The sequence below is a fragment of the Parasteatoda tepidariorum genome, chromosome 2, assembly GCF_982258835.1.
Source record: "Parasteatoda tepidariorum strain Cologne lab strain chromosome 2, Ptep-v5.0, whole genome shotgun sequence".
In the NCBI taxonomy this organism is placed as follows: domain Eukaryota; kingdom Metazoa; phylum Arthropoda; class Arachnida; order Araneae; family Theridiidae; genus Parasteatoda; species Parasteatoda tepidariorum.
In genome coordinates, this window is record NC_141756.1 from 65,322,370 (window position 1) to 65,335,462 (window position 13,093).

A 13,093-nucleotide genomic window follows, 5' to 3' on the forward strand; every position below is an offset into this window, starting at 1 on the left:
AAAAACTTCCAAAAACTTCTTACACTTAAACTATCTTAAAAAAACTTCCAAATTTCCAAAGTAATTCTAGAGTGTTCTAATTCCTTAATAAATACTTCATTGCGATCTGGAAAAAAAAAATATATTATTTTCCGGATACTAACTGTAATATCTTATCTTTTAATGATAAAACATCTGGAAAGAAAGGTTATCTTATCGCTTGAAACTAATTATTTATGAGGTCAAATCTAATGAAATAAAAAAGAAGCAAGCGCTTTCTTTTAATCAGATTTATGATTTTATTAGGTAATGATAAGATAAAAATTTCAAATGTAAATATTGGAAGCATCATGTCATCTTATTACAGAATTTTCTCGATTTTTCGAAATTAGTCTTTTATGGTGCCTTCACGGAGGAGGATTGCCTATCAGTACTTCTTTATAAAAAATAATAAATAAATAAAACCACTAAGAAGCTTCCACAACGAATCATAAAAAAAAATCTATTCAATATAATATTGCATGAATTTCATCAATCTGTTTTAGAATCAAGAGACGACAACAGTAACTTTTTTTTTTTTAAAGAGATTAACAAAGACAAAGTAATATGGAGAAGTGGTTCCAAAATGTTGCCCCACGGAACCCTAGTGTTACATGGAAAAGTTTAAGGATTCAGAGAGTTAGGACTTCTTTTGACCAATATTTCTTAATATTTTTGAAATCTATAATAATATTTCGATACAAATTTCCTAAATGCAATTTCCAAATTCCGATATGTCAAATAAATGACCCATTACACACTTATTTAGCATTTTCGGTTACCTTTATTAAACTATTTAAAGTAACATGCCCATTAAAAGGAAAAGACGGGATTTTTTGAATTATAATTTTTCGAATAACAATACATAGAATAAAGTATAAAAAGATTAGCGTTTATGAGTAATTGCATCAGTATTTTCCTTCGCACTTTTCAAATCAAACTACAATAACTAAATTCGTTAATAAAAGAATATGTTTCCCTATTAACCATTTTTTACATATATAGCCGTTCTTTTAAGTTTTCATTTCTGCGAAAACGATAATTTGGTTTTTTTGTTTTATTCATTTTCAGAACTGTGAATTCAACTATCTATAATAGGATGAAAAAAGAAGTCCTTCCTCTAACTAAATATTTTCAAAATAAAGAAACCTTTCAATGTTTAATTACGTTCACAATAATTTGTCTTCATATACTTTATCAATAAAAGTTGGGATTCTATCGAAAGTAGGTTGATCATTTATGATTCCTTAACCGAGAAGAATTGAGAACCACTGTTCTATGTCAGCGATTAGCAATGTTTTTTGGTTAAGGAGCCGTAAGTGATCGATCTTTTTTTTTTTTTTTTTTTATTTGACGGAACACCAACATTATAAAAAGAAAATAATTAGAAGCTGTGAATTTCTGATCAAAGAAAGAATAGTAATTATTTTGAAAATATTTAATGTGAATAGTTATATACTTAATATTATGAATTAATTCTTGATGTATGCATGCATATGTTAAAAAGGAATAAAATAAGCTAAATTAGGGTTTGAACTGTTGTAAATATTGAGAATAATTGTCAGGAAAGCCTATTTGAATATAGTTATTTTATTATGAATTGAAAAGCTTGATGAGAAATATTTATTGAATTTCTTTTAATAATACACATTCTTTTCATAATTTATTCAATATATTGTTATTCAAAAAAAAATATATTTTTAAGAAATATTGCAGCCTTTATTTCATTGATATTTTCATAAATGAATTTATATAACTATTAAATAAATAATTTAAAAATATTTTGAAATTTGGCTTGTTATGCACAATTAAATACACTTTTTTCAATGAAGAAAAGTTTTGTTTAAAAAAAATAAAACTATGCAACTTTTTAATCAACCAACATTAACCAAAATAGAGGTTTATAAATACCAGATACGTCACTTATTGATTCCAGAAAAAAAGTTAAAATGTTAGAAAATTTTTACATTATCGCTCATTTATCAAAATGACATTGTTAAAAGTTTGGGTTTTAAACACCATCTCATTAGTTAAAGGTTATATTTGAATTTTTTTATTATTGTTTTCGATCCTACTTTAACTTGCAAAAGAATCTAATAATGGTGTCGCAGATTTTTACTGTCGCCGGTGCATTTTTATTGACCTGGAAAATCACATGGTAGATTCCAATTTTTCCACCTTAATTTAATTTTTCTTTTTATTTATCATCAGCATAAAATAATAACAGTCATAAAGGTATAATTTTCCTGTAAAATATTTCTGTATCCCAAATTTTATAATATTTACCAGTAATATTTATTTTTTTATTTTACTTTGCTATTATTACGTTTCCTATTTTGACTGTTTTCTATCTTAAGTGTTAAAAACAAAAAGAGTTTTTCTCTATTACAACGTAATTCTATGACATTAACCATCGCCAACGGTGATCTTTAACGAAACAGGACTATAAATTTAAATATTGCGTCTGAAAAATATATATATAATTATAAAAAAATGCAAACGATGTATTTTATTCTGTCTATATAATATTCAAAATAATAAATAAATAAATAAATGTTTAAATAAGAGTAACATATTGATTAGTGCCATAGAGATTACGCATGTCTGGGTTTTAAAGTGAAATAATCAATCCCATATATTCTCTCAAAATTATCTTTATTCACAGAAATGTTTTTCACAAAAAATATCGTCTGATTATATCAACTCACGACCCTAGGACTTAGTCAAGAGCGTTGACCTTATCTAGACGAGGGGCAGACGATATTCTACGGAAAAATCAGGGGTAGAAAAAAATAATCCTATAGCTCGTACTAATTATAGGGAAAAGCTTTATTTTTTTCTTCTTCTATATTTCATCTTTTGAAAAATGAGAAAACTTGGACGAATTTAAGAAAAGATTAAATTGGGCATTACAAATTCGATAAAAAAAAAGCACTTTTTTTCAGTATTATGAAATAAAAAAGCAAATAAACATTTTAAATTTCAAATGTATGGCACAAAATACAAAGAATATTTATATTTTTTACCACCTCCCTATTTATGATGACAAATAAATAGAAAAACTTTTTAGATTTAGGATTTCATTTAGGCATTTAATAAATTATATTTTTTTAGGATTTCCATATCTAGGGTTATAGATATTTTGGGAAAGATACTTGGTAAAGATATTTTGATTTAGGCACATACAAAATTGCATCATTTAGGAGATTTAGACTTTAATAAATATAAGGGATTTGCATTAACTTTCTCATCACCATCAATTAGTTTCATTTTTTTTTCTTTCTTCATTTCATTGTAACTGTAAAAATGAATGAAAGAAAGCAAAAAGCAGATCTAAGGTTCCCAATAGTTTGAGCGGGCCAAAGTTCGGACCCCTTATTGTTAATTTTATTTTTGCATATTTCACCATATCTCGAGAAATTCCAACGTGAATTGAAAACTTTTGGCACTCAATTATAAAATTTCCTTATCCAAAGATAATTCCATGCAAAAAATAACTTTCAATGAATATTTATCATTTTTATAATTTTATTCAATTAGTCGAAAAAACTTTGAATTTCAAAGTATAAAATTTTCGACATTATTTTAAAGAATGTAATTTTGCATGGCAAATTACAAAATTTGAGTGAAATCGATCGAATAGTTCCTGAGAAATCAAATTCTTTGAAATACGACTTTTTTGAAATTTGATTTCTCAGAAACTTTTCGACCGATTTTACTCAAATTTTGCATTTTGCCATGGAAAACTATACTCTTTAAGACGAAGTAAACAATTTTCTACCTTACAATTCAAAATTTTTTCGACTAACATTAAATAAAATAATAAAAAAAATAATAAATATTTAGTAAAAGTTATTTTTTTCATGGAATATTATCTTTGAAAAACGAATTTTATAATTGTGTGCAAATATTTTTCAATTTTCTTAAAAAATTCTAGAGATATGGCGAAATACGCAAAAAATAAAATTAACATTAAGGATCCACACTTTGGACCGCTTTCCTGACCAAACTATTGGGACCATATTTCCCAGATTGCGGTTAACCCCTATAATTTGAATGTCAAAAATCTGAATCCGCTTGGAAAAAAAAGATACGTTTATTTAAAGAAAGTACGCTTTTGTGTCTGATTTCATAACTTAAAATATCGTCTGCACTAATTAATTAACACATTTGAGGTCACCTCTCGAACCATTAAGATTGAGTCCTAGAATGTGAAAATCGCAGGAAAAAAATATATTAATTGGACACCGGTGTTACATATGCGTCAAAGGGTTAAAGTGCCGACCGGCCTGTGTAGGGGGCAGGGAACTGTCCTTGCATCAGAAAGGTCCTGGGTTCGAATCCCGGGCGAGGCATGGATGTTTCTTTCTCTCTCTCTGTGTGTTCTACGTCCTTTCTCCTTTGTGTGTGAATGTGACCCGCCCTATAAATGGGTTGTGGTTGTGTGAATGGCGTGGCAGAAGTCGAATTCCTGGCCATAGATGGCGCTACTGAAAAACAGGAGCAATCGCACCCCCAATGCCTAAACAGGCATACGACAAAAAGAAAGGGTCAAAGTAACGGTTTAATATTTCTATCAGAATATTATTATAGTAAAGAAGTAAAATCTAAGAATAGCATCAAAATATCTACCATTTTTTTTAAATTTATATGCCATTCAATTTTTGAACACGAATTACAGATTAACTTTTAGATTTAATCTTTAGAATTGTTTTATTATTTATTATAAACTCTCATTTTATTTTATACAGTCACTTATTCGAGTGTTTATAGATTGTTTTTATTCTTTCCCTGTTCCATTCATTCCTTTCATTTACTCATTTGTTGCATAAAAGAAAAACCACATAAGATTGTATATACTTGGTAATCAAATAAAAACTGACTTTTGTCATTGTAACGAAGAATAATAAATGACGTTCTAAGCTTCGAACAATTGATAAATAAAAATGCACACTTCATTCCGTTTAATAAATCATTTATGTAGAAATTTTGTTTGATACTATTTCAAATTGTAAGTGCAACTGAAACAAATTCTGTTGATTTTTCCATTGACTTGGTAAGTGCTTATAACCTTTCCGAGAATGTTAAGATGAACGCCATAAGATAAATATAATAAGCGTAATCCTTCTGACTCCTTTTTTTTTATCATATCGAATCAAATTTCAAGAAAAAATTCATTGTATTTATTTGTCCTTCAAATATGAAATTTCATTCATATCAGAAATGGCAACAAACGAGGCGTGCAATTGAAAGTCTCTCTTTAATCTGACAGGAGAATCCGTATCGTCATCTGTCGCCAAATGGATTTAAAACGTGCAAATTTGTAGAGGAAGAATTGATTAATAAATAAAATGTGTAAAGGTTAGAAAGAGGGCTGCTTGAATTTAAATCCTAAGTGATTTTTAATTTAGTTTTTTGCAGGCAACTGAGAGGAAGTAGTGAAGATTTGATGATTATTTTTACGTAGAAACCGATACAGAAATCTTTTCATTTGACTTGATGATGCAACAGTTTTTAAGATGTCCCTTTCAAATGATATAATATAATTGAAAAAAAAAATGAAAAATAAATTTACCGAGAATGGAAGATGATAAAGAGAAAAATTACATTTAGTGGTAATTATGTGAACTCGTGTTTAGATTAAGTTCACTTTACTTAAATATTTATAATTTGAATTCATAATAAATGAAGAATGAGGAAAAGAACTGACTCTCGTCCCTTCTTCTGCCGCCATCATTCCAGCGCCACAACTTCCCCCGCTCCACCACCATTCCTTTTTTTTCAAATCAAAAGAAACAGTTTTCGTTTGTTGCTGGAAGAATTAACTTCATAGCCCAGCAGGGGCTTATACGCGTGAAAGCGGGGCCGACGGCCCATATTTTTCAACTTTCATATTTTTCCGAAACATTTCCTATTTTATCATGTATGTGAATTCATTTTATTATTAAATATTTCAGTCATATAACAAACTGTTCATTCCTCTTTAAAGAAATACATACAAAAAATACTGCGCTGTATAAACCGCTCTTAAGATTCATTTCTAGAATCCTTATCGAAAAAATGAAAAATAAGAAATACATACAATTGGGTAGCAAATTAATATTTAACCGAGGAAAAAACAAAAACCTCATAGAAACCTGAAAAATTACCATTGAGAAAGGTGGGTGTAAAAAAAAACATTAAACCATGTTGAATTGGAGGTAAAAACTTGAAGGTGTTTCTAAGAATTATCTTTCAACTCCCTGTTTCCTCCCGCAATCTAACTGATCTTGTTGTTTATTGCATTCGCGTTCCTGCACTGTGATGATTTCAAAAGCTATTTTTACTTCTTTTTCTTATATTTTTTTAAAATTTTAATATGTTTTACTTTAATCAATTTCGCGTTTGCTTATGAAGCACACATTTGCCGATCACTGCTGGTAGAATTTATCGTCACATAAGTTATATAACTCTTAAGCAATACGTTTGTGTCAATACAAATTATTAATTTTTCGAACATGCAAATTATTCATTTAAATAAAAGTACAAATAATTAACTTGGATTAAAATATTACTAAGTTTTTGTTAACTCACTATTCTGACTGTGACGATGGAATCTTACACTCAAATTTCCGACACCTTTCCGACTAGCTACAGCACTCAAATATCTTCTGAAAGTCTGTACCTGAAGACCCTATAAGCTCCAATCGTTTCTTGACTACTACAAGCAAAATTTACTGTCCATTTTACGACTTATCGGCAATCAAAATTCCGCCCACTTTACGACTAACTAGAATGCTCTTATATGTGGAGTTCTGTGCATGAAGACAGTTCAAGTTTCAATTCTTTCTTCACCTCACCAAGGAAAATTTATCATCCTATTATCGCTATGGTGAATTTTCCACTTGCCATAATAATGACTACTTTCCGAGTAACCAGAATGCTCAAATTTAATATTAACTCAGTACTGGAAGACAATAAAAGTTTCAGTCGTTTTCTGACGGCTGAAAGCAAATTTTATTACCATATTATCGCCAGAAATTAAAATTTTCAAAAGTGAACCGGAGCTTTGTGCTGGCTGGCAATTAGAGTTAATCGTTTCCTGATTGCTACCACAAAATCTTATATCACCATTTTATTACCAAATAAAAATTATCGGTAATAGAAATTTTGACTTCTTTCCGACTAGCCTGAGAACTAAAATTTTAATTAAAGCTCATCATCTGATTCAAGCAGCATTTCTTTTTTTTTTTTAAAATAATCATTTTAACAAAGTTTATTACCATTCGATATTTTCCGAAGTAAACAAACATAAAACGACGACGTAACTTACATTAAACGACAAAACTAAAAAGAAAATGGCAAAATAAAAATAATTAAAAACTGCTCTTTTGAAGAAGGCTTAAAAGAAGAAATTAATTTTTATTTTTGTCAGACCATAACGGAAACACGAAAAGCACATCACTTTCGTATTAAACTTCGAAAATTCTCTTTCTTTGAAAGCCATCAACTCGACATTTTTCAATTTAATATTCTAGAACAGGGGTTTCCAACTTACATGAGGCCGGGGGCCACAATTAAAAACACAAATCAAATGGCGGGCCGCAACTTTCTCAAAATTTTATGTAGGACTCTTTTCTGTTTGAAGGAATATTAAATATTACTGTCAGATTTTTACCAAGTTGTTCAAGCAAAAGAATTAATTAAAAATTAAAATAAGAAGTAGATTTTAAAAAATATTTAATTGCTACTAATAATATTTTAAAAAATATTAAATAAATAATAAAAACTCGGGCTACAATAATGTGCACCTATGTGCAACAGACATCCAATTGTTAAGATATAAAACTTTAAAAAGGTTGGTATTAAAACTTACATAGTAGCACACAAAATATTCAATGAGAAAATTGAGGTTTGCTGCAACCACCAGAGAATAGATATTTACATTTAAAATTTACAAATGTGTGTGTAAATATTTTCGTCCTAAATGAGTGGTTTCAAAAAGTTAAATCGGAGAATTTTTCAAAAATTTCTAATACGCACATGCTAAATTATATTCCCAAAATACAAAAGAATGGAATAAAAAAGAGCAACATACACAATTATTTTTGTATTTGAATAAATATTTTCTTGGATGCAAGACCTGAAAAATAATTTTTTTTTACCGTTGGTATGTTAAATTTCACAGAAACGAAGAAATTAGGTTTTTATTAATGGGAAAAGTATTTTAAACCCATATAGATTTTTTACGAAAATTGTCGGCAAAAAATGACAACTAATATATTTTAGTTCGCGGGCCACAAAAAAAGGCTCCGCGGGCCGCCAGTTGGACACCCCTGTTCTAGAATAAAAAAAATCTAATCTCTATCTCTACTTATCTCTACTGAACATTTTTTAAAAAAAAAATAATTTTATTATATTTTAACTCGCGCGTAACATATGCACTATAAATACAATTTTTCTATCACTTTCCTCCAAATTAAAAATGGATAAAATTAAAGTAAAAATATTCACAACGCATAAAAATAAGTATGTTTGTGGAATTGAATTCACTGATCTTTTCAATCTCTTAAATCTGAAAGTCACCTTTAATCAGAGGAAATCTACTATGAATGAAACTGACAAACTGTCAAAAGAAGGAAATGAGTAGTGTTTGTAAAATATTTTTTATCGCAATAGTACTTATCTAAATTTCAAGCGAGTGTATTATTTGCCAACTAATAATTTTTCCTCGTAGTAAAATTTTAGGACAAATGAAATAATCATATAGGCAGGGTTTCCTAAACTTTTTTAGGTGGTGTCACTCATACGTGGTTTAAAATGGTCTTATTAATCAGATAATATTGCTGAGCTGAGGTATAATATTTACTTTATAATGAACGTTTTGGCTGGGATAGCCTGGTTGGGACGGGAGTTTGAATCCAGCCGAAGACTTCCCGTGTAATAAATGGTGACTGGTGCACGTGAAATCTGTCGGGTCACAGAGTCCTCCGTGCTCCCATAACAAATGAATACCTCTTGGGGTACTGAATAGGAGATTGATAGATTGATTAGAGATTGATAGTGATATAGACTGATTCAGGCAGAAGTCGAATTTTCGGTCATAGATGGCGCCACTGGAAAACAAGAACAATTGCACACCCTCTGCCAACGACAACAACAGCAACAAAGTATGTTATATATGTACGAAACAGAAACTATGGAAAGAAGTAGTGAGAACATAAATAGTCAGTATATTTGATGTTTAATATCCACTCACATAATTTTATTGTAAATAATAAGAAGATATGAGTAATGCTATATAATATAACATTATGGGGTGTTCCATTGTTATACTCAAGCACTTACGAGGGGGTAGGTAAGTAAATGTAAAACCTTACCTACCCCCTTTGGAAACCCCTTTTTGCATCACGCTATATAGATTTAGATAGTGTAGATCAGCGGTTCCCAATTTTGCTCTGCTACGTAACCCTAAGTAATCTACATACTTTCGGTGGAACCCCAACTTTATAAATAAAGTTTAAGTTAATTGTGAACGTTATAACCTATAGAAAATTATATTTAGAATATTTAATTAGAAGCATGAAGATTTTAATCATTTTATCATTAATAATCTTAAATTAGGTTTAGTTTACAGTCTTTATGCTATATCTGGTTAATCAGGAATTAGTTTCTGCTGTATATACGTAAGTTGAAGATGATTAAAATAAGCCGAATTATGGTTCACTTCGAAATGAAAACTTAAAATAGAACTTCTACAATGTTGAAAATGGTGATTATGAAAACATATTACTTAAACATTTTGAAATTCAGACTGCGAAACTCAGGTTCATATGACATAAATTTAGATTCACAAAGAAAAAAATTGTTTAAAAACGAAATGAACTTCAAATTTGTAGGATTTTATCCGGTATTATTCTCCAATGATTATTGTAATGGACATTCTCACAATAAAAATAACAAATCGCAACTGATCTCAAAATGCAAGATAAAATTATGATAAAAGAAAGTTATGATAAAGAAAGTTTGAAGGTGGACAAAGAATTTTGGCATATCCCAATCCATTTGATACTTCACCATGTGAAAATGAATCGTAAGAAATAACGGTCATACGTTTTTCCTTCTTTTTTTTATTTATTTATTAATAATTTTTTTTTAAATTTGAAATTGGTTGAATGACAGTTGAATGATAATATCGTATAAAATCATAGGAAATCCAAAGGCAATTCATGAATTTCCAGTTGACAGAGTAAGGCATACAATTTTAACTACAATAAGTTAAGAATTGCAATTATGGCTTCGATTGTCTTAAAAATCGCTTTTATTTACTTGCTGAGGGAAGAAAATGTAAAAAAAGTGTAAAATCTTCTGGAAAATTTGCTTGTTTTAATTATTATAAAATTTTACAACAGCTCAAAACAGCATATTATATTGTTCTATAATTCATAAATATTTTGTTCTATAAGTATGAGTTTAAACAAACATATTTAAAAAGAAAATGCAATGGTTTGTGAATTACTGTGTAAATAAACTCGTTTTCTGAAATACAATGTTTTTTTACGCTCACAAACACGGGCTGTTCAAATATTACGAAAGCTTGTTTTTGACAACTTTGGACCCCTCCTTCTTTGTCAACAAAGAGTCTGATCATAAACCATCCAAGAAAAGTAACAACCGCAAAGAGAAAGAAAGCCGCAACAACACCTCACTTGTCTTTTGCTTTGAATAATAATGTAATAATTTAATTTTAAGATTAAATTAAAATAAAAGACGTAACTCTGCATAACAAAAACGTTTTATACATTTTTTAAAATTCAATGAGAATCTTTTGTGTTATTCTTCTGTACTCAAAACTCATGACCTCTGAAACTCCTTAAAGAAAATTCTTCCAACTTTTCTTACTACCCAAAATTAACTTTTTTTTTTAAATTAAAAAATTTCCTAAGCATAATTTTTTTTTTCAAATTGGTTTGCTAAATTTTTTACTTTTATTTTTTTTAGAATATTATTGTTGATTTAGTGTCTTGCGTAAGCATGGTAAGCCTTTTCCTTGTCAGTAAAAATAAACAAATCACATTTTTGGTGCTTACGTAATAATTGAAAGGCCTCGACTATACTTTCCATTGCCATCTAATTTATTTAAAAAATTAAAAACAGGCATTCGTTAATTCCATTTGTTAAGAACGTTGGAAACCGAGCGGAAAAATATCAAACGATAAAACATTTCACACATAGCGAGAGCATTCTTAAAATGACAAATAGGCTAAGTACGGAATAGAACAGGCATTCTATAATTATATATTCCACATTACTATTTTCTAAAATTCTGCATTCTATATTCTATGATACTTACATATTCTATACAATGAATTCTCATACATTGTAAGTGGTACACAATTTTTCATCGAACCAAAAATAAAATGTGAAGAAATATAAATAGATTTATTTTGAGAATTTTGTTGAAAAAAAATTATTCGGGCCCTATATTATGAATTTTTTCCTGAGTTTTATAATAGACCTTTTTTGAACCGTCCATAAAAAGGCAGAGTAGACACTATTAGGCTGTACTTAATTGAATTTTAGCATTAAAAAAAATTCTAAAAATAATTTGGAAACGTTTAACCAACGTTAAAAAATTGTGAACCAATCGTAGGCATAATTGAGTAATTTAAATTGTATAAAATTTGATAGAATGTAGACTAGACGAGTAATACGTGCAAAGAAATATAGTAGCCTAAATGTACGTCATAGATATAAATGACGTCAAAAGCTCAGAATAAATCGATTTGTTAAGTTTGTTATTTCATTAATAAAGGTGTGTTAGATTTCAAAAGAGTAAAATAACATCCTTTTTGTTCGCCTCTATATAGAAGAAGAATTTTAATTCTAAGAAGATGGCCGTGAAGTGGTGGCAAAAAGTCGAGGCTTTTCATTCCTTGAATGAGATTAGAATTCATAACGCAAACAGAATTCAATTTGGAATTCAATTCAAATTCCATTCATAAAAATCTAGAAACTCAAACGCTGACATAAAATGATGTATAATCAGGTCTCATAAATTTGCAAACGGAAGAATTCTGTTTTAGTTACATTTGTTAATGAAGTAGAATATATTTAATTTAATTTATCTATGTGTAAAACTTAATGATTTGCTCTTCAACATTCATAATTTATATTAGAATTGTAACTTTTCTCAACAATTACTTAATAGTAACGCTTGTGGCTATAAATAACAACAGTAAAGAAGATTTAATTTCGCGAGTTTGTTTCATTTTCAATTTATTTCTCAACTAATTGAATTGTATGATTCCAACATATTTATAACTGTTTGAAAAAAAAAAGAAATTATTTTATTAAGTGATTTCTATTAATAATATGAAATTGCCGTAAAAAAGTACTTGTTTTGTGATAATTACTATTATTTTAAAATCATTTTTGGTGAATAGAGCTATAAAGTATGAAACAAGCATTTCAGCCTAAATTAAAAATAACAAATTTGCTCACTGTCCTAATTATTAGTAGTTAGAAAACCCACGATTATATCCCTGCATTACTTCAATTTTTGAGGGGGGCGAATTTAAAAATACAGTCTTAATAGTTCTCTAATTTTTACACTTAAAAAAATTCGAATATCTGCAAACTACCTATAAATAGATAAATTATTTGTAGCTCTTGCTTGTTTTTTAACTTGATAAATTTAAACCATCGACAATTATAGAAAATTTTCTTTATTTGTCGAAAAAAACATTGAGGGAGACTTTTAGAGATTGTGAATTATTGAGGGGGGTCATACCCACCGCCCTTCTCACCAAGACGATTATGAATCGACTGAAACAATTTCTTTTCTTCTTTAAAAAATTAAAAAAGAAAGGTAAAAAGAAACTTAACTAAATTTATACTCTTATTGCAAATCTAAAAATATTTCAAAAGCAAGATACTTATAAATTTTTTCCTAAGGAGAAAATAAAAGTTATTATTATTTCATTATTTGATATATTTTTAATTACTTTTTTTATTATTATGCGTATTTTATATTTCAAAAATAAAAACACCCATATCTACTTTACTTTCAAAAAATAGTATTTTTAGAATTTTT